Source organism: Furipterus horrens, unplaced genomic scaffold (genome assembly GCF_987537825.1).
Source record: "Furipterus horrens unplaced genomic scaffold, mFurHor1.1.pri manual_scaffold_7, whole genome shotgun sequence".
Lineage (NCBI taxonomy): Eukaryota > Metazoa > Chordata > Mammalia > Chiroptera > Furipteridae > Furipterus > Furipterus horrens.
Genome location: NW_028327177.1, coordinates 89,751,258 through 89,778,426, shown reverse-complemented (window position 1 = coordinate 89,778,426; position 27,169 = coordinate 89,751,258). Strand labels below are relative to the sequence as shown.

The following is a 27,169-nucleotide window of genomic DNA, read 5'->3' as shown; positions in this document are numbered from 1 at the left end:
GTCTGCTCTTTACTACAAATGTAAAAATAACACCCGAACCACAGAAAAGACACTCTCAATTATAACAGGTCTTTGAATAACGGTGTAACATTGATGAAAAAAACAATTGATTCCTGACTAGGACCACTGTGTGAGTGCAGTTTGCATGTTCTCCCCATGTCTGCATGGGTTTCTTTGGGTATTCTGGTTTCCTCCCATATCCTAAAGTTATGCACTCTGTGCATCTAAATTGTCCCAATCTGACTGAGCGTGGATGTGAGTGATGCTCCCTGCGATGGAAGGGCATCCTGTCCAGGGTTGAGTCCCACCTTGTGCCCTGAGCTGCTGGGATAGGCTCCAGCCACCTGCAATCCTGGACTGGAATGATTATTTGTTTTTACTCATCTTTCTTAAATGTATTTCACATTTATCTCAATGTTTAATAGTTATAAATGTTTGGAGTTTTTATGTAGAATTTTGGTGGTATTTTTGTGACCAGAAATACTCTGTAGGAACTAAACTCTTGGTTATATCAATTAGCTTATGGTGAACTTGATTTTGTTGTATATCATTCTTAACCTGAGTGGTAAAAGTTGGAAGCAAAACTAGTAACTGTATATTTGGAAAATGTGGGAGTTTTTAATCAACTTACTTTAAAGATAGCAAACTTTGTCTTAGACTGGCAGAGATCAGCAGGCAGAGAGCAAACTGAAACATCTTCAGTGGCCTAAACTAGGCTGAGGGTAGAGCCCATATGTGTTCAAGTCATAAACAAAAGCAGCAATGAAGTGAACTTAATGATAGCAGAAACATGCCCTGGACAACTGTCACTGCTCTTATTTGATTTAGGTAACTTTTTACCAGCAATACAGCCTTGTCCTTCACTTCTGACACCAGAGAAGAGATGGTTTTCTTAGAAATGGATTATTCAAGTTAAAGGTATTTTTAGACACCTGTAGAAATGCATCCACTAAAAACAGCGAATTGACTATAAGCATTTATCATCGCTTCCTGCCAAGACCCAATAAATGATAGTGAAGGGATAAACCCACAACCAAGACAAGCACAGAAGTGGGGTCATTGTGAATAAGGCACCTTGACAAATTTCTGATGGGTGTTAGAGAACGAAGAAGAGGGAGGAAAAAGCTGCAGAGTATATAGAAGGAGACACCATAGGAGAAAGAAGACAAATGGCTTCAGGGAGCCCTAGAGAAACTACAGTCAAGATGAATAGAGTCAACAGAGGCTAAGAACGAGAAAGGTTAACTGAAATTATCATTGAAAGGATTATTCCATCAGCTCCCTCTCTCATCTTCCTCCCAATCCTGCTGCAAACACTGCAGTGTTTGGTTTAGGGAACAACTGTGGCTCCCACACTGTCCTCCCCATTCCTCTATACCCAAGCAAGCAGAACTAGGTCTTGCCCTACTGCCACTTCCTTCCAACCCCAGTTTCACCTCCAGGCTGAAAAATCAGATGACTCTTGTCTAAAAACGCTGAGTAACTGCCTAGAGAGGAAGGAATGCTAGAGTGAATGCAGACTCTCCTAAAGTACACACCTCCATCTCCTGGCATTTGGAAGCCTGAAGCTTAGAATCCAGCTCCCTACCTGCTGAATTAATTCCCTCCATGAAGTCAAATCAGCTAAGTAGTAATCCTTGTCCTTATACCAAGAGCTACCAGGTAGCCTACCAATTCTACAGGTAACAGTATAGAAGCCTACCTGGGCCAGGGTTGATTCCATAGTCAACAGTGTAGTTGTCATTAACATTGTTTACTCCATCGTCACCATCATTACCATCATCATCATCACCTTCTTCATCATCAAACACTTACTGAGTGCTAGCTAACATCACTTCTCAGATGGTTCAAAGAAACTGCACTCTTGCCCCAAACTGGGCTGATTATTCTTCCTCACTACTCTCATCCCCCAAACTCCTCCTCTTCCAACATGTCCTCTTTTGGAGAATGGACCTACCAACCATCATAATTAACATTTTTTTCTTATCTATTGATATTTTTTTTTGTAGGACAGTTTCTTTTTAAGTATATTTTATTGATTATGCTGTTACAGTTGTCCCAATTTTCCCTCTTTGCCCCCCTCTGCCCTGTCACCCCTTCTTCCAGGAAACCAACACCTTAGTTCATGTCTTTAGCTTCTTCCTTTCCTATTCTATTCTTAACATCCCCCTGTCTATTTTGTACCTACCAATTATACTTCTGAATCTCTGAACCATTTCCCTCATCATCTCCCTTCCTCTTCCCAGCTGATAACCCTCCAAATGATTTCCATACCTATGATTCTCTTGCTGTTCTGGTTGTTTGCTTAGTTTGTTTTTGTTTTTGTTTTTTTAGATTCTGTTGTTGATAACTGTGAGTTTGTTGTCATCTTAATGTGTTAATGGTCATAGTTTGATCTTCTTTTTCTTTAGCATTTCATGTAATAATGGCTTAGTGATGATGAATTCCTTTAGCTTTACCTTCTCTGGGAAGCACTCTATCTACCTTTCCATTCTAAATGATAACTTTACTGGATAAAGTAATCTTGGTTATAGGTTCTTGCTTTTCATCACTTTGAATACTTCTTGCCAGTCCCTTCTTGCCTGAAAAGTTTCTTTTGAGAAATCAGCTGGTAGTCTTATGATAACTCCTTTGTATATAACTCTTTGCTTTTCTCTTGTTGCTTTTAAGATTCTCTCTTCACCTTTAGCCCTCGGCATTTTAATTATGATGTGTCTTCATGTGGTCTTCTTTGTGTCCAACTTGTTTGGAACTCACTGTGCTTCCTGGGCTTGTATGTCTATGTCCTATGCCAAATTAGGAAAATTTTCTTTCATTACTTTTTCAAATAACTTTTCAATTCCTTGCTTTTCCTCTTCTCCTTCTGGTACCCCTGTGATTCAGGTGTTGTTACGTTTAAAGTTGTCCCAGAGGTTTCTAAGTCTATCCCTGCTTTTTGTTGTTGTTGTTTTCATTCTTGCTTCTTCCTTCTGTTCTGGTTGAATATTTATTTCTTCCTTTTGTTCCAAATCATTGTTCTCAGTCACAAATTCCTTCCCTTCACTTTTAGTTCCCTGTATGTTTTTCTTAATCTGACTTTGTGTAACCTTCATTTCTTCCTTTATTTATTTTTTTGCCATATTCAATGAGTTCTCTGAGCATCCTTAACACCAGTATTTTGAATTCTGCCTCTAATAGGTTGGCTATCTCCATTTTATTTAGTTCTTTTTCTGGAGTTTTGTTCTGTTCTTTCATTTGGGCTGTATTTCTTTACCCCCTCAATTTGGCATCCTCCCTGTGTTTGTTTCTGTGTATTAGGTAGAGCTATTTTTACTCCTCTTAATGAAATGGCCTATGTAGCAAAGGCACTTGTAAATTGTGCGTGGCAGAGCCTTAGGTAATTGCCAGGGTGTGACAATCCACTTCACCGCTTTGTGGCTCTGTGTGTGGTGTGGGGCTCAAAGAAGGGACAATGTAACTGCCAAGCTTCTGGCGATTTGCCCGTCACTTGCCTCATTTCTAGTCATTTCACTCACTTCCCATATGCAGTCAGCGCCCTTCCAGCTGCTGCCCTGGGGTTTGCATATGTTCTGAGAATGTGCAGGCCCTTTAAACATCAACATTCTGGCAGTTTCTTTTGCCACCCTGTGTGGGCCCTTTAAGTGATGGAAATTTGGCAGTTTCTTCTGCGACCCTAACCCTCACTGGTTTTTACAACCAGAGGTAATGGGAGTTTATCTTCCTGATGCTGGGGCCCTGGGCTCTGCAGCCCGCTTTGGGGCTGGGATCACTCACTCCCAGGATATTCCTCCAATTTTTATCCACCACACGTGAATGTGGGGTTCCACTGCCACCACCAATTTTCCACACCACACCTCCTCTCCATCTCATCTGCATGACTTCACCCCTCCTGCTCATGTGGCTTCTTCAAACCCTTGGTTGTCAGATTTCAATATAGCTACATTTTCTGACAGTTATGGTTGTTATTTGTTTTTGAGATTTTGTCGTAATTCCTTCTACGGTTGTGCAAGAAGGTGAAGCATGTCTACTTATGCCTCCATTTTGACTAGAAGTCTATAAGATAATTTCATCATTAATATTTTTAGAGCACTTATTTTATGCCAGGTACTGTTCTAAACACATGATGTATAATAATAACTCATTCAAACTTCACACCATCCTAGATGAGAGGGAAAGCCAGACTGAAATAAGCAAGGACCCCCATAAGCATTTCAGATCAACTAGCTAAAGAAGTCTCAGGGGACAGAAACTTGAATCGCCAAACTTTAGGGTGTCTGCTGTGATTTTTTTTCTCTCACACTAAAAAACTTTCATATGAAATTTTGCACGAGTGTGTGTATGTAAGTGTTTGTGTCTATTTTTGTGGTCTTTTAAAATTTTTGGCTCCCAAGTCTTGGATTCACCCCTGGGCTACATACACAGAACAAGAATCAGGCTCATGTGAAAGTTATCATTGGCAGCACTGATACCTGACAAGTGTATAGTAGAGCCAACATGTATAGACATACTTAAAATAGACAGGAGGCACTGCCTACAGTACTTCATGTATATTAATTCGTTTAACCTATTTCCCTATTTTACAGATGAGAAAATTGAAACACAGGACAATTCAGTGACCTGCTCAAGGTCTCAGGTAGCCAGGCTTAAAGACTCAGTGCAGTCTCTTGGGTAGTTGTGAAGCCTGTTCCATTAAGAAATTATTGTTAAATTTTTAGGTGTGCAATAGAAATGTGGTTGTGGCTTTTTAAATGTGTGCTCACCTCAAAAAATTAAACCTAGAATTATCATATGGTACAGAAATTCTCAAAAATATTGTACACAAATTCGAATAGTTGTACACCCATAGTCATTACTCACAATGGCCAAAAGGTGGAAGCAATCCAAGTGTCCTCCAAAAGATAAATGGATAAATAAAATGTGGTACATATACTTTAACAGGTTCCAAGATGGCTGCAGAGTAGCTGGAAGCTTTGTCTACTTGCTTCCAGCCCCAGACTGATATTGCAGCTAAACTACAGAGCAATTAACTAGAAAATACAGTTGAATGTGAGACCATGTGTGAGTGATTGTGTGTGGGGTAAGTGTGAGAGTGTGTTGTTAGTGTGTGAGTGCTTGTCTGTCTGTGAGGGCACTTGGGGGAAAGTGGACCAGATTTTCCTGGCAGAACCACTACCACCCAGCACAGTACTTCTGGCTGCGCAGGTTTGGAGCAGGAGCCATTTTTGTGAAATTTGCAATATCCTCCTCGGGAAGAAGATGCCCGAGCTGCTATGCCTCAACATACAGCCTTGTCTCTGTGCCTTCCACACTGGCCCAGGGCCGTATACACTGCCGCTGTTGAGAGCCAGGTTAAGTACCCATCAATAATAATCTTAAATGTAAATGGATTAAATGGTCCAATCAAAAGACATGAGATAGCTGAATAGATAAGAAAACATGACCTGCATATATGCTGCCTACCAGAGATCCACCTGAGAACATAAGGTATACACAGGCTAAAAGTGAAGGGAAGAGAAAAAATTCCATGCAAATGGGCACACACAGACACACACACACACACACACACACACACACAAAGAAGCTGGGGTAGCAATACTCATAATTGACAGAACAGACTTCAAAACAAAGGCCCTAACAAGAGACAAACAGGTCACTACATAACACTTAAGGAAGTAGTCACACAAGAGGATATAACTCTTGTAACTATACATACACTCAATATAGATACACCTAAATATATAAAGAAAATATTGGAGGACTTTAAGAAAGAGATAGCAATACAGTCATTGTAGGAGGTTTTAACACCCTACTGTGACAAGTGGATAGATCTTCCAGACAAAGAATCGACAAAAATATTGCAGCATTGAATGAAATTCTACATCAAATGGACTTAATATTTACAGAACATTTCACCCCAAAGAAGCAAAATATGCATTCTTCTCAGATGCACATGGATCATTCTCAAATATAGACCACATGACAGGATGCGAAACAAGCCTTAATAAATTTAAGAAAATTGAAATCATGACAAGCATCTTCTTGGATCACAATGGCTTGAAACTAGAAACCAATTTCAAGAAAAAAACTCAAAAACATTCAAATACGGGGAGGTGAAATAACATGTTATTAAATAATGAATGGGTTAACAATGAGATCAAGGAAGAAATCAAAGAGTATCTGGAAACAAATGAAAATGAACACACAACAAGCAAAAACCTGTGGGACGTAGTCTTGACAGGGAAGTTCACAGCGATACAAAGATAGAAAAATCTCAAATAAACAACCCTACAAAAACTAGAGGAACAACAACAAACAAAACCCAGAGAGAGCAGAAGGAAGGAAATAACATCAGAGCAGAATTAACTGACGTAGAGACTAAAAAATAATGCAAAGGATCAATGAATCCAGGAGCTGGTTCTTTAAAAATATTGTTTTTAATTGACAAACCATTAACCAGACCCATCAAGTACAAAAGAGAGAGAACCTAAATAAATAAAATCAGAAATGAAAGAGAGAATAAACAACTGATGCCATAAAAATACAAAGGATTGTAAGATTTTAGTATAAACAACTATATGCCAAGAAATTGAACAACCAGGGTGAAATGGATAAATTTCTAGAAACATACAATCTTTCAAAACAAAATCAGGAAGAAGCAGAAAACATGAATAGACTGATAACAACTACTAAAATTGAAGCAGCAATGAAAAAACTGCTGGCATACAAAAGTACTGGACAAGATGGCTTCACAGGTGAATTTTACCAAACATTCAAAGAATTCCTATCCTTCTCAAACTATTCCAAAAAAATTCAAGAGGGAAGACATCCAAACTCTTTTTATGAGGCCAGAATTATCCTAATCCCAAAACAAGGTAAAGACACAAGAAAGAAAAAAAACTACAGGTCAATATCAATGATGAACATAAATGCTAAAATCCTCAACAAAATACTGGCAAATGAGATCCAGCAATACATTAAAAATATCATACACCACGATCAAGTAAGATTTATTCCAGGGATGCAAGGGTAGTACAATATTTACAAATCAATAAGTGTGATGCATCACACAACAAAAATGAAAGATAAAAATTGCATGATCATATAAAGAGATGCAGAAAAAGCACTTGATAAAGTCCAGCACCCATTTATGATAAAAATACTCAACAAAGTAAAAAAAGAGGGAGCATACCTCAACATAATAAAGGCTATATACAAAAAACTTCTTGCCAACATCATACTCACTGGGAAAACACTAAAAGCATTTCCCATAAGATCATGAATGGAACTGGGGACTATTATGCTAAGTGAAATAAGTGGGTGGCAAAAGACAAATACCATATGATCTCACTTATAAGAGGAATCTAATGAACAAAATAAATTAATGAGCAAAACAAAACCAGAGACATGGAAATATGGAACAGACTGACACCTGCCAGAGGAAAAGGGGAAGGGGGAAATGGTGAAAAGAAGAGGAATGGATTAATCAAAGAACATATATGAATGACCCATGGATATGAATGATGGTGTGGGGACTGACTGTGGGAATGAGGGGTGGGCTCAGTGGAAGAGGGCAAAAGGACAACTGTAATAGAATAAACAAGAATAAAAAATTCTATACTATCTAAACTTCAATAAAATGTGTATATACATACAAACAGCATTAAAAAGGAAGGAAATTCTGACACATACTACAATCTGGATGAAAATCAAAGACATCACACTGAGTGAAATACTACAAATATTGAATGATTCCACTTACATGAGGTACTTATAGTAGTCTAATTCATACAAAAAGTAGCATGGGGTTTTCCAGGAACTGGGGATTAAGGGGATGGGGAGTTATTGTTTAATGGTTACAGAGATTCAGTTTGGGAAGATAATGAAGTTCTGGAAAGGGATGAGGGTGATGGTTGCACAACAATGTGAATGTATTTCATGTCACTGAATTGTATATTTAAAATGGTTAGAATAATAAATGTGTAATTTTACAATAAAAAATCAAACAGTAAACCAACAAAATCACCAACAATAAATACATATAATAACAATTTTAAATTGTGCTCACCTGTTAGAAATAAGATCTGAAGTATTAATACATGAAAGAATATGCTATCTGAGGTTTATTTTAAAATTATCTAGTGAGGAGAGGGTTTGAGAAATGTAAGGGAAAATAGGGAGGTGGGTTGGAGATGAAACAAGAGTGTTCAAAATAAATAACTGTTTAAGCTAGGTAATAGTATATATGGAAGCATGATACAACTCTTACTACTTTGCTTATGCTTGAAGTTTTCTATTAAAGAAAAGAGTTTTTAAAATGTCATCAAGTAGATAATGCCATCGTATTTATTAATGCTTCAGACAGAGACTGAGCCATGGAGAGAAGCTAGCCCCTTGATTAATTCCACAAAGCTTCTGAGAAGACCTCCCCCTTCCACAAACACAACTGCGCACCAATAAGGATTTTGCCTTCCTTGTCCCTTAGAAAATTCTCAGAGCCTTTGATATCAGTAGCTGCCCCTCACGGTGATCTCAAGGGTTGAGAAAAATGAAAAGTAGCTCTATCTAGACTACTATGTACAGAAAAGTGTTCTATCCGGCAGTAAAAGTATATCAGAGGAGGCTCATATCATCAAGAATCTATCTGCAAGAACTTCCGGCCAAGATGGAGTTCTAGACAGGCATGCTGCATCTGCCTCGACAGCTGAAAAGCAGTGAAACTACCTCAAAACTGGACAGGACCAGAGGTTCTGGAGGGTCAAGCTGCATGGAAGTCCAATGAACAGGGATATAAAGAAGAGATACTTATCCAGGCAGGTAGAAGGGGTGGAGCCAGGGCGGAGGAGATGCAGTGTAGTGGTAGCAGTGGTGGTAGTGGCAGTGGACTCCCAGAAGGTACAGTCACACATTTTGGAGAGTCGGAAGGGACACCTGGGGAGCACTGCCAGCACCAGACCAGACCAGACCATGTGGCTCGTGGTCCCAGCGCTGGGGAGGATAGAGCCTCATTGCTTCTGACTATGCAAACCAGTGCTTGGGATGGAGGAAGAAACTGATGGTCTCTCAGCAGAGTCTGCTTGTTTAAAGGTCCCCATGGTCCTAGAATGTCCATAGACCTACCCACTCTGGGAACGAAGTCCAGGGTGGCAGCTAGAGGTGCGCTGGTCCCATGTGGAGGTGGGAGAGGAGCCTGGAGGGAGGGTGAGCGCTGAGCAGGCAACATAGTTCCCTCTCAGACCCCTCCCCCACATACAGCGCCACAACGTGGTGAAAGAGGTCTCCCTCTACTGATGAAAAAACCTAAGGCTCTGCCCCTTACAACATAACAGGAGTGACAGCTCTACCTAATACATAGAGGCAAACAAACACAGGAGCCTGTCAAGATGAAGAGACAGAGAAGTGTGGACCAAAAGGGGGAATGGATCAAGGTTCCAGTGGGAGAACTAAGCAACGAGGAGATAGCCAACCTAACAAACAAGGAGACAGCCAACCTAAGAGACACAGAATTCAAAACACTGGTGATAAAGGCACTCATAGGCTTGGCAGATATGGTTTAGTATGGCAGATGCATAAGAGAAGAAGTGAAGGCTATGCTAAGTGAAATGAAGGAAAATCCACACAAAACCAATGAAGAAGGGAAGGAAACTGGGGTTCAAATCAATGATTGGGAACATAAGAAAGAAAAAACAGCCAACCAGTACAGAATGAGGAAACAAGAATTGAAAAAAATGAACAGAGGCTTAGGAACCTCTGGGACAACTTTAAACATGCTAACATCCAAACCATAGGGGTGCCAGAAGGAGAAAATGAAGCGTAAGAAATTGAAAACTTATGTGAGAAAATAATGAAGGAAAACTCTCCATAGTTGGTGAAGGAAATAGACATAAAAGTCCAGAAAGCACAGAGAGTCCCAAACAAGCTAGACCCAAAAAGACAACACCAAGACACACCATCATTAAAATGCCAAAGGTGAAAGATAAAGAGATAATCTTAAGATCAGCAAGAGAAGAGCAGAGAGTTTGTAAAGTGGTGCCTATCAGACTATCGGCTGATTTCTCAAAAGAAACTTTGCAGGCAAGAAGGGGCTGGGAAGAAGTATTCAAGGTGATGAAAAGCAAGGACTTACAACCAAGATTACTCTATCCAGCAAAGCTATCATTTAGAATGGAAGGGCAGATAAAGTGCTTCCCAGACAAGGTAAAGCTAAAGGAGCTCATCATCACCAAGCTATTATTATATGAAATGTTAAAGGGACTTATTTAAGAAAAAGAAGATCAAAATTATGAACATTAAACTGATAACAAACTCACCACTATCAACAACTGAATCTAAAAAATAAAAACAAACTCCAACTAAGCAAGCCAGAATAGGAACAGAATCATAGGTATGGGGATAATTTGGAGGGTTATCAGCTGGGGGGTGGGGTAGGGGAGAAATGGGGAAATGGTGCAGGGTTTAAGAAACATAATTGGTAGGTACAAAATAGACAGGGGAAATTAAGAATAACAGAAAGGGTGAAGCCAAAGAACTTATATGCACGACCCATGGACATGAACTAAGGGGGTTGGGATTGCTGGAGCAAAGTGGGGTACTGGGCAGAGGGGAGAAAAAGGGGAAAAACTGGGATTACTGTAACAACATAATCAATAAAATACACTTAAAAAAGTAAAAAGAATAACATAGGAAAGGGTGAAGCCAAAGAACATATATGCATGACCCATGAACATGAACTAAGAGGGGTGGGATTGCTGGAAGGAAGGCAAGTACTGGGCAGAGGGGAGCAAAGGGGGGAAAAGTTGAAACTACTGTAACAATATAATCAATAAAATATACTTAAAAAAACAAAGAATCTACCTGCAAGCTGCATCTACATCACGACATGGGACTTACCAACTCTCCAACGAAAGAAACGTGTATTTTAAATCACAAAATTAAGGATTCCATTTACTTCAGAGCATTATGAATATTTTTATCTGAGCTTTCACATAAACGACCGATCTCTCTCTCTCTCTCTCTCTCTCTCTCTCTCTCTCTCTCTCTCTCTCTCTTTCTCTCTCTCTTACCTAGGTAAAGCAACCACAATGAATAACTGTTCACTACTTCATTTATTCATGTTTCAACAAGTATTTACTGAGTACCTATTACTATGTATAGAGCATAGTACTAGGTGTAGGTGATGTGAGGACCCATTGGGTCCCTCAAATTTGATATGTAGATTATTTTAAGCTAAAAACATTTGAGGTTCACCAGGACCAGGACCAGAAAGAAGCCTTTTGGAGCAGAACTTCTGGGAATAAGGATGCTGGAAATCCCCTCTTTGGGGCAGCTTCACTCCCAGGAAGAAAACTGAGGTTAAAATTTCCATAACTCTCCTCTGGGACAGAAAGAGGAGAAAGATGAGTACTTGCACCTGCATAAGCAAACATAATCACAAACTTTCTTATCTCCCATTTTGTTCTCCTAAAAGCACACTTGTCTTTCCTAAAGAATCTTATTTGTTCTTCCCATAAAAGCCATTTTTTTCTCTTCCCTTTCCCCTTATTAAGTAAATATGTGAGCCCTTCTATTTGACTGTTCAGTGAGCCACATTTTTCTGTTAACTCATACATCCATAAGTGAATAAAAATCTTTTATCATGCTAATTTTAGTCCTTTTAATTCATAGGCCCTCAATCACTAAACCTAAGAGTATAGAGATTTTTGTCTCCTGATGGTGACAAAGATAGAAAAGTTCTTGCTTTCATGGAAACTGCATTCTACCACAGACTATACTTACAAAGAGCAAATAAACAAATAAATATTTACACATTGTAATTATTGCTGTGACTCATATAATCAGGCGGGTCAGATAGAGCTGGTATTCACCTGGTTAACCCCATTACCAGAATACTGTTTGTTAATACTAGAGTTTGATCTGATTTGTTGGTTACTATGCCTAAAGGTGGTTAAATATGTACAACGTCACACTTGGTGGTTTAGGAAAGCCTCTCCAAGGAGATGATGCTCAGCCTGAGTCCAAAGACATGAGAAAGAATTCTCCCAGCATTGGGAGAATTGGGAAGAACATTCCAGGCAGAGGGAATGGCCTCTGGCCCTTAGAGCTTCAAATGCTTAAGTGTGAGTAGAGCAAAAGGAGGAAGGATGGAAGGATAGGCGAGACCGCATCTCACAAGACATGGCAGTGCTTCTGTTTGTACACAACTTCAGAATTGTGAGGGCCACCACCAGAATCATCACTCTCCATAATGGCAGTAGGGGGACAAACTTGTGCTTACAGACAAGTAAAGAGAGGTTTCAAAGTAAAAGACATAGGGTTCATCTAGTGTCAAGAGATCAAGTAAGTACTAAACATCCAATTCAAGAGCAAAGACCTGGTGGTAGCTGCAGACATCAATTATGAAGTAGAAGTTCTCTGACCTTTCAGAAACTTGGGTTGGGGGGTGGGGGGTGGGAAAGAGTCCCAATAATTATTTTGACCACTTCATCCTGGGGCCTTACCATTTTATCACAATTGAATACTGGGGAAGAGGTGAAGCTGAATCCAGAGGCAGAAATACAAAGACCAAGTGTATTTATCAGCCCATGTTGTATGGCCCTCAAACATCTGACCCACCATTATGTTTTGGTTCTTTTTATAGGAAGAGTATAGAAAGGCAGGGTCACAATTAGTTCTGCACTCAAGGGAAATAACTTTCTTTTTTAATCCTCACCAGAGGATATGCTTTTATTGATTTTAGAAAGAGAGGAAGGGAGAGATAGAAACATCAATCTGAGAGACAAACATTGATTGGCTGCTTCCCATACACGACCCGAACAGGGATTGAACTCGCAACTTAAGTATGTGCCCTAACCAGGAATCGAACCCGCAACTTTTTGGTGTACCAGAAGATGTTCCAAACAACTGAGCCACCCTACCAGAACAGAAATAACATTTAAAAGTTCTCTTTAGTAAATGAAGTTTCATCAAATAAACAATGTCCTGATTTTTCCTGAGGACAGGCCCTAACCCCCAGGTTGGCAGGACTGCTTTAAGCATATTTATATGCAGCAAGAGCATCCAAAATTACACAACTCCAACATTCCTAGAATTCTGTCAGCAGTCACTTGTTAAAGACTTGAAATACTTTTTTCTAAAGGAGAGTGAATTTTATGTCATCCTGGAGGAAATACAGTATTTAAAGTTAACCTTATTGTAGGAGAGATTCCTGGAAAGATATAATAAAATCCAACAGTTGATGTATTTAAGCTGGAGATCGCTCTAATTAAGAAAGTAAAGAGTAAATGGAATGCAAACAATCCTATTTCACACTAAACAATTCAATGTGGGGAATCAGTTTAATGTAGTGATTTAAGGGTAGATTACATTCTCCCATGTACAGGCATGGAGACTAGAGGATGGTGAAATAAATTGTGTGAATCAATTTAAAATGCAGCCAGATGTTTTTGACTTAGAAAGATTGAAGAGGGGAGGACCCATGTGACAGATGACGGAGATAGGCAGTCTCTAAAAGTCAGCTATAAATTGGCTAACTTGACCTCTTTTCCTGTCCTTCTATCATTTTATTTCATTTAAGAAAGAATACATGCAAATAAATTATTTCATTTGATAAGCATTTTTGGAAGGCCTCCTCATTTTAAAGCACTCTGAGGAAAATAGACATGGATTGACCTGAATGCTGATCTCAAGAGGTTCGAAGTTTGGTTAATAGGAGAAACAACTTGTGCATGTACAAGATAAAACAAGAGAGACATTCAGAAAATATTCACAGATATATGAAAAAAGCTGCCTATAGAGATTCTATGGAAGTACTATTGCAGTGAAAAAATGTCTTAAACAGAGAGTAGTTAAGAATGATACTTTTTTTAAGCACCTATTAATAATGATGGAATAGTTTGCAATCATTATAAAGGATGTTGAAGAAAATATTTGAAAACTTGGAAAGTGTTGAAATATTATTAAGTAAAAAAATAGGTAACCAAATATTATATATAATGTGACTCCATTTTTTAAAGTATAGGAGAATAAAAATAATTTTCCTCCTCCCTTTCCAAATTCTTCTGGCTGGACTAATAAACAAATTATGAAACAAATCAGCAGGTGAAAATGGCTAAATTTATTATGTATGTACACACAGGAGTTCCATAAGAATATGAGACCCCAATTGGAAATGGAACAGTTAAGGCTTACATGCCATCTCGAGCTAAGGAGAAGGGGGACTGAATCTAACAGTGTGAAGAAAAATTTTCCTCCCTAATAGCATGAAAATATAAAGTTCTTTTCTTTGTTCTGTACTTTCTATTTTGACTTGTCATAGTGTTTTTTATTTGTTTTTTAGTGCTGCTCTATGTAAAGAAAAAATAAAAATTTAAATTATTAGCATGATTATATCATTTGCCTTCATAATGTGCAATGCAGTTTTAAGTGCAAATATAAGAGTATTTGTGAAAAATTACTGAAATGACACAATTTATATTTTGTAGCTCATATATGCATATGTATTTTATTCTTACAAGAACAAAGGAAGAGCTGCACAAAACTAACTCAACTGTTTTTTATTTTGCTTCTTGATTTGCTCATCTTCTACCAATACTATGGATTGCTTTATCTTTTTCCAGACTGACTCCCAGCCACCATTCATTCACTAGTTCAAGATTTCTATTGAACATGTGATAGGGAAAGTCAGCCAATAAATACTGTTAAGAGCAACTACATAACCGAATTTTCAGGATTTAAATTAAAACATGTCTAAATACAGAAAGTGTCTGCTAGATAAGGATTTCCTCTAAATGTTTTCAGGTGTTCTTGAGTCATGCCTTTTCCAAGAGATGTTACTGAAAAAAAGGAAGGAAGAGAAAGAGAGAGAAAAAAAAGAAAGAAAGAAAGAAAGAAAGAAAGAAAGAAAGAAAGAAAGAAAGAAAGAAAGAAGGAAGAAAGAAAGAAAGAAAGAAGAAAGAAAGAAAGAAAGAAAGAAAGAAAGAAAGAAAGAAAGAAAGAAAGAAAGAAAGAAAGAAAGAAAAAGAAAGAAAGAAAGAAAGAAAGAAATGAAGGAAGGAAGGAAGGAAGGAAGAAAAGGAAAAAGGAAGAAAGGGAAGGGGGAAAGAAAGGAGACTGTCTAATAGATTTAAGGCTTTTGTTTAACTGCATATTTAACCATTCAAGAAAAAAACAGGAAGTCTCAGAGAGAACAAATTCACAGCTTTACTGGACAGTGTTAACATTAAAACATGTCATTGTTGGGACTTCCAGCCAAGATGGAGGCTTAGACGGACGCGCTAGGTCTCCCTCTACAACTAAAGAGGAATACAACTACATCAAAACAAAAGATAACTAGAAATTCCAGAAAATAAAGCTATACGGAAGCCCAACGTATGAAGTTATAAACCAGCGGTGCCCTTTGGGCAGGTAGGACGAGCGAAAGGGGGCGGAGCTGTTTGCGGTCGCACCAGGGACAGCGGCAGGGAGAACAATCCCGACTGCAGTCAAACCCCGGCAGCTCGCGACCCCAACGCTGGGGAAAGCAGCCACCACATCGCCTTGAACAGTGAGGCCCAGGGGGGCGGGAAGACGGATCCCGGTCTCCTAGCGGAATAACTGTGTGAATCCATCTTGGACCCCCGCCCCCAAAGAAAGCGCCACAGGGCTGCGAAATAGGTCGCGGACAGGCAGCGGTCGCTGGATTGTGACGACAAAGCACCACAGCGCAGCGAGAAAGGTTGCCGAACGGCGCCGGTCGCTGGGTCGTGAGGAGTACACAGGCACTGCCCCCTACAGCCGGCCCAAGAAAACAAAACGCATCTGTCAAAATGAGGCAGACAACTATAGAAATCCCGGTGGCACAGCTCACCAGGCAACAGATGAAGAATCTGACAGATGAACAAATAAGAAACCTGTCAGAGGCTCAGTTCAGGGCCATTGTTATCAGGTGGCTTACAGAATTCACAAAAGATCTGGAAAAAGATGAGAAAGAATTGAAAAACACTCATACTGAAAGGAGCAAAACCACATATGAGACAGATGGTGAGGAAAAAAAATCCAGAGTTCATTTCAACAAACCAGAATACAGAGAAGGAATGGGAAGCAACGATGAGAGGATCAGAAACCTCTGGAACAGCTATAAAAGGCCCAACATAAGAATCATTGGCTTGCCAGAGAACGAAGAAGACAAACTAGAACTTGAAAAATTGAGTGAAAATATAATAAAGGAGAACTTCCCAAACTTGGGGAAGGAAATAGACTAACAGGTCCAGGAAGCACAGAGAGTTCCAAAAAAACTGGACCCAGGGAAAACCACTCCAAGACACATTATAATCAAAATGTCAAAAGTTAAAGATAAAGAGAGAATCTTAAAAGCAGCAAGAGAGAAGAAAAGAATCATGTACAAAGAGGTCCCAATTAGACTATCAGCTGACTTCTCAAGGGAGACCCTGCAGGCAAGAAGGGACTGGCAAGAAATATTCAAAGTAATGAAAATCCAAAACCTACAACCACGAATACTCTATCCAGCGAAATTGTCATTCAGAATAGAAGGACAGAGAAAGTGTTTCCAGGACAAAATAAAACTGAAAGAGTTCATTAGATCCAAACCACTGTTATATGAGATGTTAAAGGGACTGGTTTAGAAAAAGGAGGATCAAAACTATGAAATCTAAAATGAAAACTGCATCACAAGAAACAACAGAAGCTAGGGAATTGAAACAAGGGCAAACTAGACAGGCAACGAGAGTGGAAAAAGAACTATAGGTACGGAGAACATATTGGGGGGAGGTCAACAGGGAGGGGGAATGGGGAGAGGGAGGGAGATGACATAGGAATTGGGGATCATGGTGGGAGGGAATGGAGTGGACGGAGAGAGGTTAAGAAGAACTATATGCACAACTAATGGACATGGTCTAAGAGGGGGGGACAACTGGAGGGAGGGGGGACACAAGGTGGAGGGGAGCAGAGGGAAGGGAAATTGGGACGGATGTAATATTATAATCAATAAAACACATTAAAAAAAAAAAAGAGGTCATTGTTTATCCACCAGCTTGCATGTGTTTTGTTTCTTGCCTTTCCCTCTTTCTTTGTAGCTTTGATGAGCTATCTTTAGAAAATAATTTGAGTACTTGCTTCAGCTTTCTCAGTTCTTTTTGGCCACCCATGCCTTGGCAGGTCTCACCTTATGTGGGTATACACATACCCACTCTTCATTTCTCCACCAACTATGTCAGGAATCAAGTGTTAACTCACTTTGTAGCAAAACAAATCCATCTAAAAATTGGCATTTCTATGATGTGTTCTCAAAACTGCTGTTCATCATTCCTGGCATGTGTGCATGTGTGGAAAACTCAGAATACATTTAAAGCAGGAAACTGGGCATACATCTAGATGCCAGATGCATGCTACAAAAGGAGGACATACTCTGAGAGCTCTGAGGGTTGGCTACTGCTGGTATCAGGCATGCTAAATAGTTCACCATTTTGACTAAATGCTCTTATTCTGAATATGTTCCATCTACTCTATTTACCAAAAGATTATTTTGCAATTGCAAAAAGTATTACAGTTATACCAAGTTAAAAATACATAGCACTTTTTCATCATTAATTAATTTATTTATACCCAGCCCTGCTTGTGGCAAGAGGATCCGAGATAGCTCAAACACAACTTGATGAGCGGGACTATCCAGGAAGCTTTTCTTTCCTATGCTGATTCCTACTTTCAAATGGATAATATAAGTAAAATTAAAAACAACCTAATAGCCCTGGCTGCTGTGGCTCAGTGGATTGAGCGTCAGCCTGCGAGCCAAGTGTTGCTGGTTCGATTCCCAGTCAGGGCATATTACTAGGTTGCATGTTATGGTCCCCAGTTGGGGCCACAAGTGAGGGGCAACCACACAGTGATGTTTCTCTCCCTCTCTCTAAGAAATAAAAATAAATAAAAAACAAAATAAATAAATTATTTTTTTTTAAAAACCTAATAATTGGGAATCTAACATCCTTCCACTGCTTGCCATGTGCCAGACTCTTTGCCAAGTACTTTGCATGCATTTTGTCATTTAACTCTCAAAACAACCCTCTGAATAGACGCTATTTTTGTCCCCATTTCATTGATAAGTAAAATAAGGTTTAAAGCAATGAAGTTACACAACAGCATTTAATTAGCAAGAGGTAGCTGGGATTGGAGTGCAAAGCTTTCTCAGAAAGATTCCTCCCTACCAACAGCTATTCACTACAATGCTGGTGGGAGATGTCTGGGCTGGAGGAAAAGTTCCTAATCAATCAATCACTTGAGTCCAGGGGACCCTTAATGACAAGTTGGAGTAGATGAATGACTAAGGCTGGAGGTACAGACAAAATGTGTAATTACCTCAAGTTACTCATATCCAGTGGGGAAATACAATATAATGGGTTCTCATATATTATTGTGCCCAAGGCATCGCCCTAGACTTTAGAGTGATTACCACATGTATTATACCGACCAGTCTATGTCCAGGCCCTGCTACATTTATGTTCCATGAATATTTGTTAAGTGAATGAATATACTATTGGATTCACCAACTCAGAAAAGAAACCTCCTTAGGAAGTAAGAATGTCTGAAGAGCTATATAACTTCAGGAATTAAATGGAGTAGGTACATAAGTGAATTCCCCTGTAGTAGGCAACCTCTTAGATGACCCTCAAAGATCTAACCTCCTGATAATCGTGCCCTGTATAATCCCTCCCCATAACTGTAGGCCACACTTACTGGTTTCCTTTTAGTAAATAGAATATAGCAGAAGGGCTGGGATGTCACTTCCAAGATTAGATTACAAAAAGACTATGTATCTTCCTAATTTCTTTCTCTCTCTCTCTCTCTCTCTCTCTCTCTCTCTCTCTCTCTCTCTCTCTCTCTCTCTCTTTTAGATGACCACATTCATGTCATGTATATTGGAAATAGATCTTCAGAAGCCTGCCAATTAAGTTTGGAAGTGGATTCTTCAGAGCCCCATTTAAACCTTGAAATGATTGTAGCTCCAGCTAACAGATTGACAACAACCTCACAAAAGAACTGAGCCAGAAGCACCCAGCTAATCCATGACTGTATTCCCGACCCACAGAAACTATGAAGTAATAAATATTTACTGTTTTAAGATGCTAGGTTGTAGGGTAATTTGCTATGCAGCAATAAATAACTAATGTATTCCCTGATAACTTTCAATGAAATTAAGACTATAAAGAGAAATTGCAGCTGTGAAAATGGTATAAGACCACTTAAAACTGCCTTGTTTATTACTTCCTAGCTCATTTCCTGATGCTGATTATCTATAAACATTTGCAATAAAAAGGGACCACATGCTTCTTTCAGGCACAGCAAAGGAGAGGGGAGGGTAGGGGACACTTGGTCCCATTCCACAGTCAGTCCTAGGAAGAAAAGACCCTAAGAAATTGAATATGTGTCTCTGTAAAGGGAAAACAGTCAGGCATTGGGTGTGTATCCAGGAGTAGTAGTTAACTCTCTGGAAAATTCATCTTGGTTCCCCAACACTCATAACACTAAAGTTGGGTGATGTATCAATTAGGATTAGGTTCAGCTACACAAAGCAGGAAATCACCAAAAAACACTGGCACAAGGAAAAATGAGCTTATTTCTTTCTCATGTAAGAGAATTCTCCTGTGGGGAAGTTGTTTGGAGACTGGTCTGGAAGCTCTATGATGTCATCCAGGACCAGGCTCCTCCTATCCATCCTCAGGCAGATGCCCAGAGGGCAGCACCGCCCACCCTTGTCTGGCCAGTTATTCTCTGCCATATATTCTCATTCTAGCAGCAGGATGGAGGACAGGGTTGGAGGAGCACCCTTTAGAACAGATTTCTTAGAACACTATGTGACTCTTCCGTTTATATCTCACTGACCAGACCTTATTCACATGAGCTAAAATCAAGGTTCTGTTACTAAATGGTAGAGGAGAACACATACTGGGGAAGCAAGTAGTAACCTCCACCACAGGTAACAAGACTGATAGAGCACCACATGTTTTGTTAGTCTAAGATTTCCATGACCTGACTCCTCTCAAAGTTTTGGCTTTATTGCTCTTCTTTAACTCCATCAAACAGAACTAGACACCACTGCCCTAGCCTTTCCATCTTCATACCTTTGCCAATGCTGCTTCTAACATTCTGGCGTCCTGGCCCCCACCATCATGCTCACCCAGCTCCATGCTCCTTCCTCTGTTATTCTTTTCCCAATCCTCTCCTTCCTCTGAAAACAAATAGTACTTATTTGTACCTTTGTTGCAATTTAATAGAGGAAAAATATATTATCACGTACTTTTCAAATATCAGATGCTGTATTAGCAATGCAAATGTGAAAAAGATAAGGACCTAACCCTCAAAAAGTGTGAAATAGTCAATTGATAAATATTTGTTAAATAATAAGTGACTAATCTACTTCCAAGTCTCATATCAAGCTTTGATATGCTTTTCATAACCACATGCATAAAAAAGGATGGAATGTGACCCCCATGTATATCTAATTCAATAGGATTTCTTCAAAACCTCCTATGTACTTGGTATTGCTTCCTACATGCTCCTTCCATCTTTTATTAACACATTTATTTAATATCTACTAAATGCCTGACACTGAGCAAGGCACTGGACTTAAATAGAAAGGCCTGATCTTTTCTCTTGGGGATTTGGGGTAGAGTCAAACAAATAAACAGATTATTACAATATAGCACTGTGAGATAATAGGAAATGTTTATATTGGTCTCTGCCCCCCAGTGGTTTCTGACACAGAGCTCCTGAAACTTGTAATTTCCTGAGTGAAAGGACTGTCTTTAGTTCCAGTGAAGGGACTCTGGTTGGGCTCCTGGATGGCTCCCTGATGAGAGCTGGTCATCAGAAAGACCAACACCTCATTGGATGCTTGAAATTATCAGCATACCTCCCAGACTCAGAGAAGGAAAACTCTGACTCCAAAAAACCTCCGCTGCCTTGCGGCATACCTCTTCAGGGGAAAGGCTAAGGGAATAAACCCCGACAGAAAATCCGGAGCCGGAGTCCCTAAGGCGGTTTGACGTTGTAGTCAACACCGGCAACTCCTGCGGCGCACCTGAAGCCAAGCTGTATTGACTCCGTCTTTCCCTTGGACCCTTCAGCTGCGAAGAGAGGGGGGGTCTGCTGCATGGGCAACAGCAGACCCTCCATATCACCCTGCCCAGGCTCTGTAGCTTCAGCTTCACTGGAGAGGACACTCCAGCGTCATCGCAAGATGTCGATTCAACACGGGAGGAGACAGATACTGTGTCACTCCCGAGTTGGACTGCACAGCCATTCTCGGCGGTGCAGATAGACTCTTAAGAAGCTACACCATCATCTCTCGAGACAGACGGCTACCGACGACCTCCCAGACTCCTGAAAAGTGGAAACGGCTAAAAATGGAGCTGCCTTGTGATGAAGCCTCCATACAAAGCCCCATAGGACGGGGTTTGGAGAACTTCCAAGAAAGTGAACACATTCATGTATGGAAGTGTGACACACTCCAACTACACGGAGACAGAGGTCCTGGGCTTGGGACCCCCCCAGACTTCACCTTGTGTATGTCTTCATCTGGTTGTTTGTCTGTAGCCTTATCATATTCTTTAATAAACCAGTAAATGTAAGTAAGTATTTTCTTGAGTTCTCTGAGCCACTCTAACAAATTAATGGAACCCAAAGAGGGGGGTAGTGGGAGCCTGTGAGTCATAACCAAGTCAGAGAGAAAATGTGGGTAATCTGGTGATCTATTACTTGTAATTGAAATATGAGGTGGGGTGGGAAGAGTCTTGTGGGTCTGAGGCCTCAGCCTGTGGGATCTGACACTATCTCCAGGTACAGAGTATCAGAATTGTGTTAAATGGTAGGACACCCAGCTAGTGTCAATGAGAATTGCTTGGTGGGGGAAAACCCTCACACATTTGGTGACCAGAAGTATCAGAAGTGAAGCATTCTGTGTGAAAGTAAAGGAAACACACAAGAGGGGAAAAATGGGTTTTTCCCAATATAAATACATTATAAACTAGTTTGAGATGCCTATGGAGTGATAAGAACACTAAGCCTAGCCTAGAAGGGTTGGAAAGCTTCCACAAGTCAGTGGGACTTGAGGTTGGAAAGATAAACAGAACCAGGCCCAGGGCTGAGGGGCATCATCTACTAAGGCTCTGTTGGAAACAAAGCATGGTGCTTTCACAGTGCAGAAGATAACTCAGTATGGCCTGAATTTTGGATTAAAACTTGAGAAGGATAGGGGATGTCATTGGAGGGGTATTAGGTAAACAGTTGTATCAAAATCAGTAAAGAATTGAATTTGACTGTTAGTAACAGACTCCCAAGAGAGTGCTTTAAACAGACTTCCCATTTTTCTTTTTATTCTATTTTATTTTTTTTTTCAGCTTTACTGAGGTATAACAAATAAAAAGTTTATATTTAAGGTATACAATGTGATGTTTTGGCATATGTACATATTGTGAAGTGTTTCGTCGGCAGCCGTCCGTCTCGAGAGACGATGATGTAGCTTCTCAAGAGTCTCTGCACCGCCGAGAATGGCTGCGCAGTCCGACTCGGGAGTGACACGGCATCCGTCTCCTCCCGTGTTGAACCGACATCCTGCGATGACGCCGGAGTGTCCTCTCCAGTGAAGCTGAAGCTACAGAGCCTGGGCAGGGTGACATGGAGGGTCTGCTGTTGCCCATGCAGCAGACCCCCCCTCTCTTCGCAGCTGAAGGATCCAAGGGAAAGACGGAGTCAATACAGCTTGGCTTCAGGTGCGCCGCAGGAGTTGCCGGTGTTGACTACAACGTCAAACCGCCTTAGGGACTCCGGCTCCGGATTTTCTGTCGGGGTTTACTCCCTTAGCCTTTCCCCTGAAGAGGTATGCCGCAAGGCAGCGGAGGTTTTTTGGAGTCAGAGTTTTCCTTCTCTGAAGTGTTTACTACAAGCAAATTAATTAACATATCCATCTTCTCGCATAGTTACATTTTAAAAAATTTTTATGAAAACAAGATCTACTCTCTTAGTAAATTTCAATGCACTGTTTGTTAACTAGAGTCATCCTGTGGTACATTAGATCCCCAGAACTTATTTATCCTATAGTATATCTGAAATGTTGTACCCTTTGACCAATATTTAAAAGTTTCTATTTTTCTAATGGAACAATGACTCCCAGGGTAGACAGTTTAGGGCTGGTACAGAAGCACCACAGTACCACTCATGGTCCTTCTATCATTCACCTCAGCACCCTTAGAGTGTACTTGACCCTGTGATCACAGGATGGATACTTGACCTTCAGCATCTCATCTGCATTCCAAACAGGAAGAAAATGAAAGCAGAAAACAAAAGTTATGTACTGACCAAATCTGTCTACCTTTTCTAGAAGTCTCATTTTCCTATTTATTTCTTATTGGCCAGGATGATGCCACATGTCCCCAACAAAAAGCAACGGCTTCTGGAGAGCCTGGTAAATATAGTTGGGCTCATGGCTGTCCCGAACCACCAGAGCTCTGGTCCTGAGGAAGCAGGGGAAAGGGATACTGGGTAGATAACCATCCATGTGTGCTCCAGCAGGTCATGGAGAGCCTAGTATACCCCAGTGGTAGCTTAAAGACCATTCCTCTGGCATTGGGTAGGGAGGGGTCTGAAAGGGTTTAAATACAAGAGCAAAACTGAAAAGATATGCATTTCGGAAAGTCCTGAAAACTGAGTAGACTATGGACTGCGATGAGGAGAAAACAAAGCTGAAGACAGGAGGTTGTTGGAGGAAAGGCCACAACTTAGAATATGACCATGAAATGAAAAGTTTGAAGTGGATTGAATAGTATCCCCCCTTTCAATTTATGTCCACCCAGAAGCTCGGAAAATGACCTTCTTAGGAAATAGGGTCTTAGCAGGTACAATCAAGGTAGGGGTCAAGATGAGCTCATACTGGATTAGAGTGGGCCCTAATTCTAATTGCATTGTCCTTATGAGATATAAAAGGATACACAGAGACACAGAAGGTGATGTGAAGATGGAAGCAGAGATAGGAGTGATTTATCTAGAGGCCAAAGAACATCAAGGATTGCTGGGAAATCACCAGAAATGAGGAGAGAAGCATGGAATGGTTATCCCTCAGATCTTCTAGAAGGAACCAACCTTGCTGACACCTTGATTTTGGACTTTTGGATTCCTGAAATATGAGAGATTAAATTTTTGTTGTTTAAGCCATTCTGTTTGTGCTAATTTGTCACAGTGGTTCTAGAAAACTAATACAAGATTTAAAGAAACATTAAGTGAACAACAGTGTGTGGATTGAGTACAAGAGTAGGGGGTGGCTTCGTGGAGGGGGGCAAAGGGGGAAAAATTTGGACAACTGTAATATCATAAACAATAAAAAGATTAGAAAAAGAAACATTAAGTTAACTGAATCAATAAGACTGAGTGGGCATGAGGGAAGATTCCCTAGTTTCTGGTTTGGTCAACTGGCAAATGGTGGCACTTTCATTGAGATAAAGAACATAAAAGCACATAATTGGGATAAAAAAACAAGTTTAACTGCAGACGATTTGCTTTGGAGGTGCCTAATGGACAAGGAGGTGACAGGTCTGGGACAGATCACACGTAGCAGCACTTGAAACCATCAGAGTGCTTACCTGCAAGTTGCCTAACATTTTCCCAGGGGGATGAGACTTCCACACATAAGACAATTCAGGAACAGTCCAAGAGAGAATGTACTAAATGTACAAATTGTAGAACTTAAATATTTCAGGAAGTTGGAATTAGAAGACATTAATGTAAGGTGGAAAAATGGCCCATGTTTTCATGCTAATGAGCAGGTTGTCTTTATTGGTAATTGGCACAAACCTGCATTATCCTCTGACCAAACAGGCTGTATCAACTCAAAAATTGGTTTTCATCATACATGCACATACTTACAGAATGTCAGAACCAGAAAGGACATATCCTGTCCTACCTCTTCCCTTTATAGCAGAGGCTTTGTGGGAGGACTTGCCTAAAGTGAGTAAGAAGACCAAGTGAGATCCCAGCACAGGCTTGGCCTCTACCCTGAAATTCACATAATAAAGTCAATTGTAAAAAAACTTCATCTGAAGAAAAATGAGGTATGGTTTCATCTATAAAAGTTGGATTGATGGGAAAAATGGACAGATGAAAACAGTGTCATGCTTCATAGCTAGAAAAACCTGGCTTCAAATCCAAATACCTTCCAGGCATATCACGAAGGTTTAAAAAAATATCAACAATAAGAAAATTATTGGTGGCAGGCTTCCACTGGGCCAGGCAAGACAGTGGCCTTGAAAACAAAGTCTGCACCTCCAACCTTAGAACTCTGCCCCTCCTCTTACCCATCTTGGACTACCAGGACCTAATCAGGTGTTGATATGTCAATTCAAGACAGCTATCTGTGAAGTTATGATTCTCTGTGGAGAAGACATTGCAAAGAATAATGTCTCATCTCTGAGAAAGAGAAAGCACAGAAGAATCAGTGTTGGAAATCTCTCTCCATTGATACTTACTCTAATGTAAGAAGATACATTGACCATTATGATGCTATTAAGAAAGAGTGGGATAATCTCAAGAAATATTTGGAACCCAGATGTTCTCAGATGGATTTGTCTCTGACAGAGGCTGCTCAAGAGGAAGACCTTTGTACCATGGAAGCTCAGATCAGCTGCAAGCTTCCTAATGATTATTGTTGTTCATATCATATACACAATGGGCAAAAGTTAGTGGTTCCTGGGTTGTTGGGAAGTATGGCACTGTCTATTCACTACTGGCCTGCAGATTTGTTTGCTGTGGATATAGCTGCTGGAGGCTTTGAGCAGAGACAGGACTGAAATACTCTCTCCCTTTAACTTCTTTTTTTTTTTTTTTTTTTTTTTTTTTAATTGCTTTTAGAGAGAGAGGGAAGGAGAGAGAGAAAAAAAAGTCAATGTGTGTCCTGGCCTGTAATCAAACCTGTGATCTTTCAGTCTATGGGACAATGCTCCAACCAACTGAGCCACACTGGCCAGGCTTCACATTAAGTTTTCGCATACATACTGTTTTGAGTCACTGCATAGCAGTGAAAGCTGTGGAGGGCCAAAACAAAAATGAAGTTTTCTACCAATGTCCAGACCAAATGGCTCAGAATCCAGCTGCTATTGACGCTTATCCTAGGTGCTACTTCTACTGATTGGTTTATTTCTTATGTCAAGAATGTGTATCATGTGCCTTTCCTATCATCAGAGATCAAATTTTCAAATACATGTGTGATCCAGAGTGGGTAGCAACAACTGGGGAGATCACAGGTTCAGTTTCCACATTGCTTCTGCCAAAACTTAGCTCTGTACATCCATCCTACTCTTTCTTCACATACTAATTCAGGATTGAAATGTCAAAGGATGTACTTGCTGAGAAGGCTTGCCAGTTGGACAGTCACTATTAAAAAATAACAAGGCTAAAGGTGATATAGAAGAAGTTCAAGGACCTGGAGTAGCTGGTGAATTCCCAATCATCAGCCTTGGTCAGGTATTTGAATACACAGTTGTACCACATTCTCTGCAATTTCAGGATATATGGAAGGATATTTCACCTTCCATATATCCTAATCTTTAATGTTGCCATTACCTGATTCCATATGCATGTCCAACATTTAGGGTGTCTATAGCTCTATTGGAAATAGGTCCTGATGAATATGAAGAGAGGGAAGAAGGAGAAGAGGAGGAAGATGATGGTAATGATTCAGCAGATATGAACAAATCTGATGAAGATGACGAGGAGAGGTTGAGGAGACTCTTCAATGTTCCCATTTACAGATACTACTACTCTTGCCTTTATTAGGAGCAACCCAACCCATTAAATAAATTTCTGAATAATGTAAATAACTACATTGTTCTCAGCATATAGCCAGAAAACTAGCATAAAATATTGTTCCAGATCCTGGGTTCTATGCAACTCTTCAGTAGAAACTGGATTGGTTGGGTTTACTTTGTATTTTTTTTAATGTGTTTTATTGATTACAGTTGTCCCAATTTCCCTTCCCTCTGCTCCCCTCCACCCGGTGGCCCCTCTCCTTCCAGTTGTCCCCCCTTTTTAGTCCATGTCCATTGGTTGTACATATAGTTCTTCTCAACCTCTGTCTATTCCATTCCCTCCTACTATGCTTCTTAATTCCTGTACCATCTCCCTCCCTCTCCCCCTTCAC

The 27,169-nt window shown here is 40.1% G+C and overlaps 1 pseudogene; it reads left to right on the top strand.

Annotated features, from left to right (window-relative positions):
* Nucleotides 1-23,398: 23,398 nt before the first annotated feature.
* LOC150004771 (F-box only protein 3 pseudogene) lies at nt 23,399-26,805 on the top strand (annotated as a pseudogene).
* The last annotated feature ends 364 nt before the right edge of the window (nt 26,806-27,169 follow it).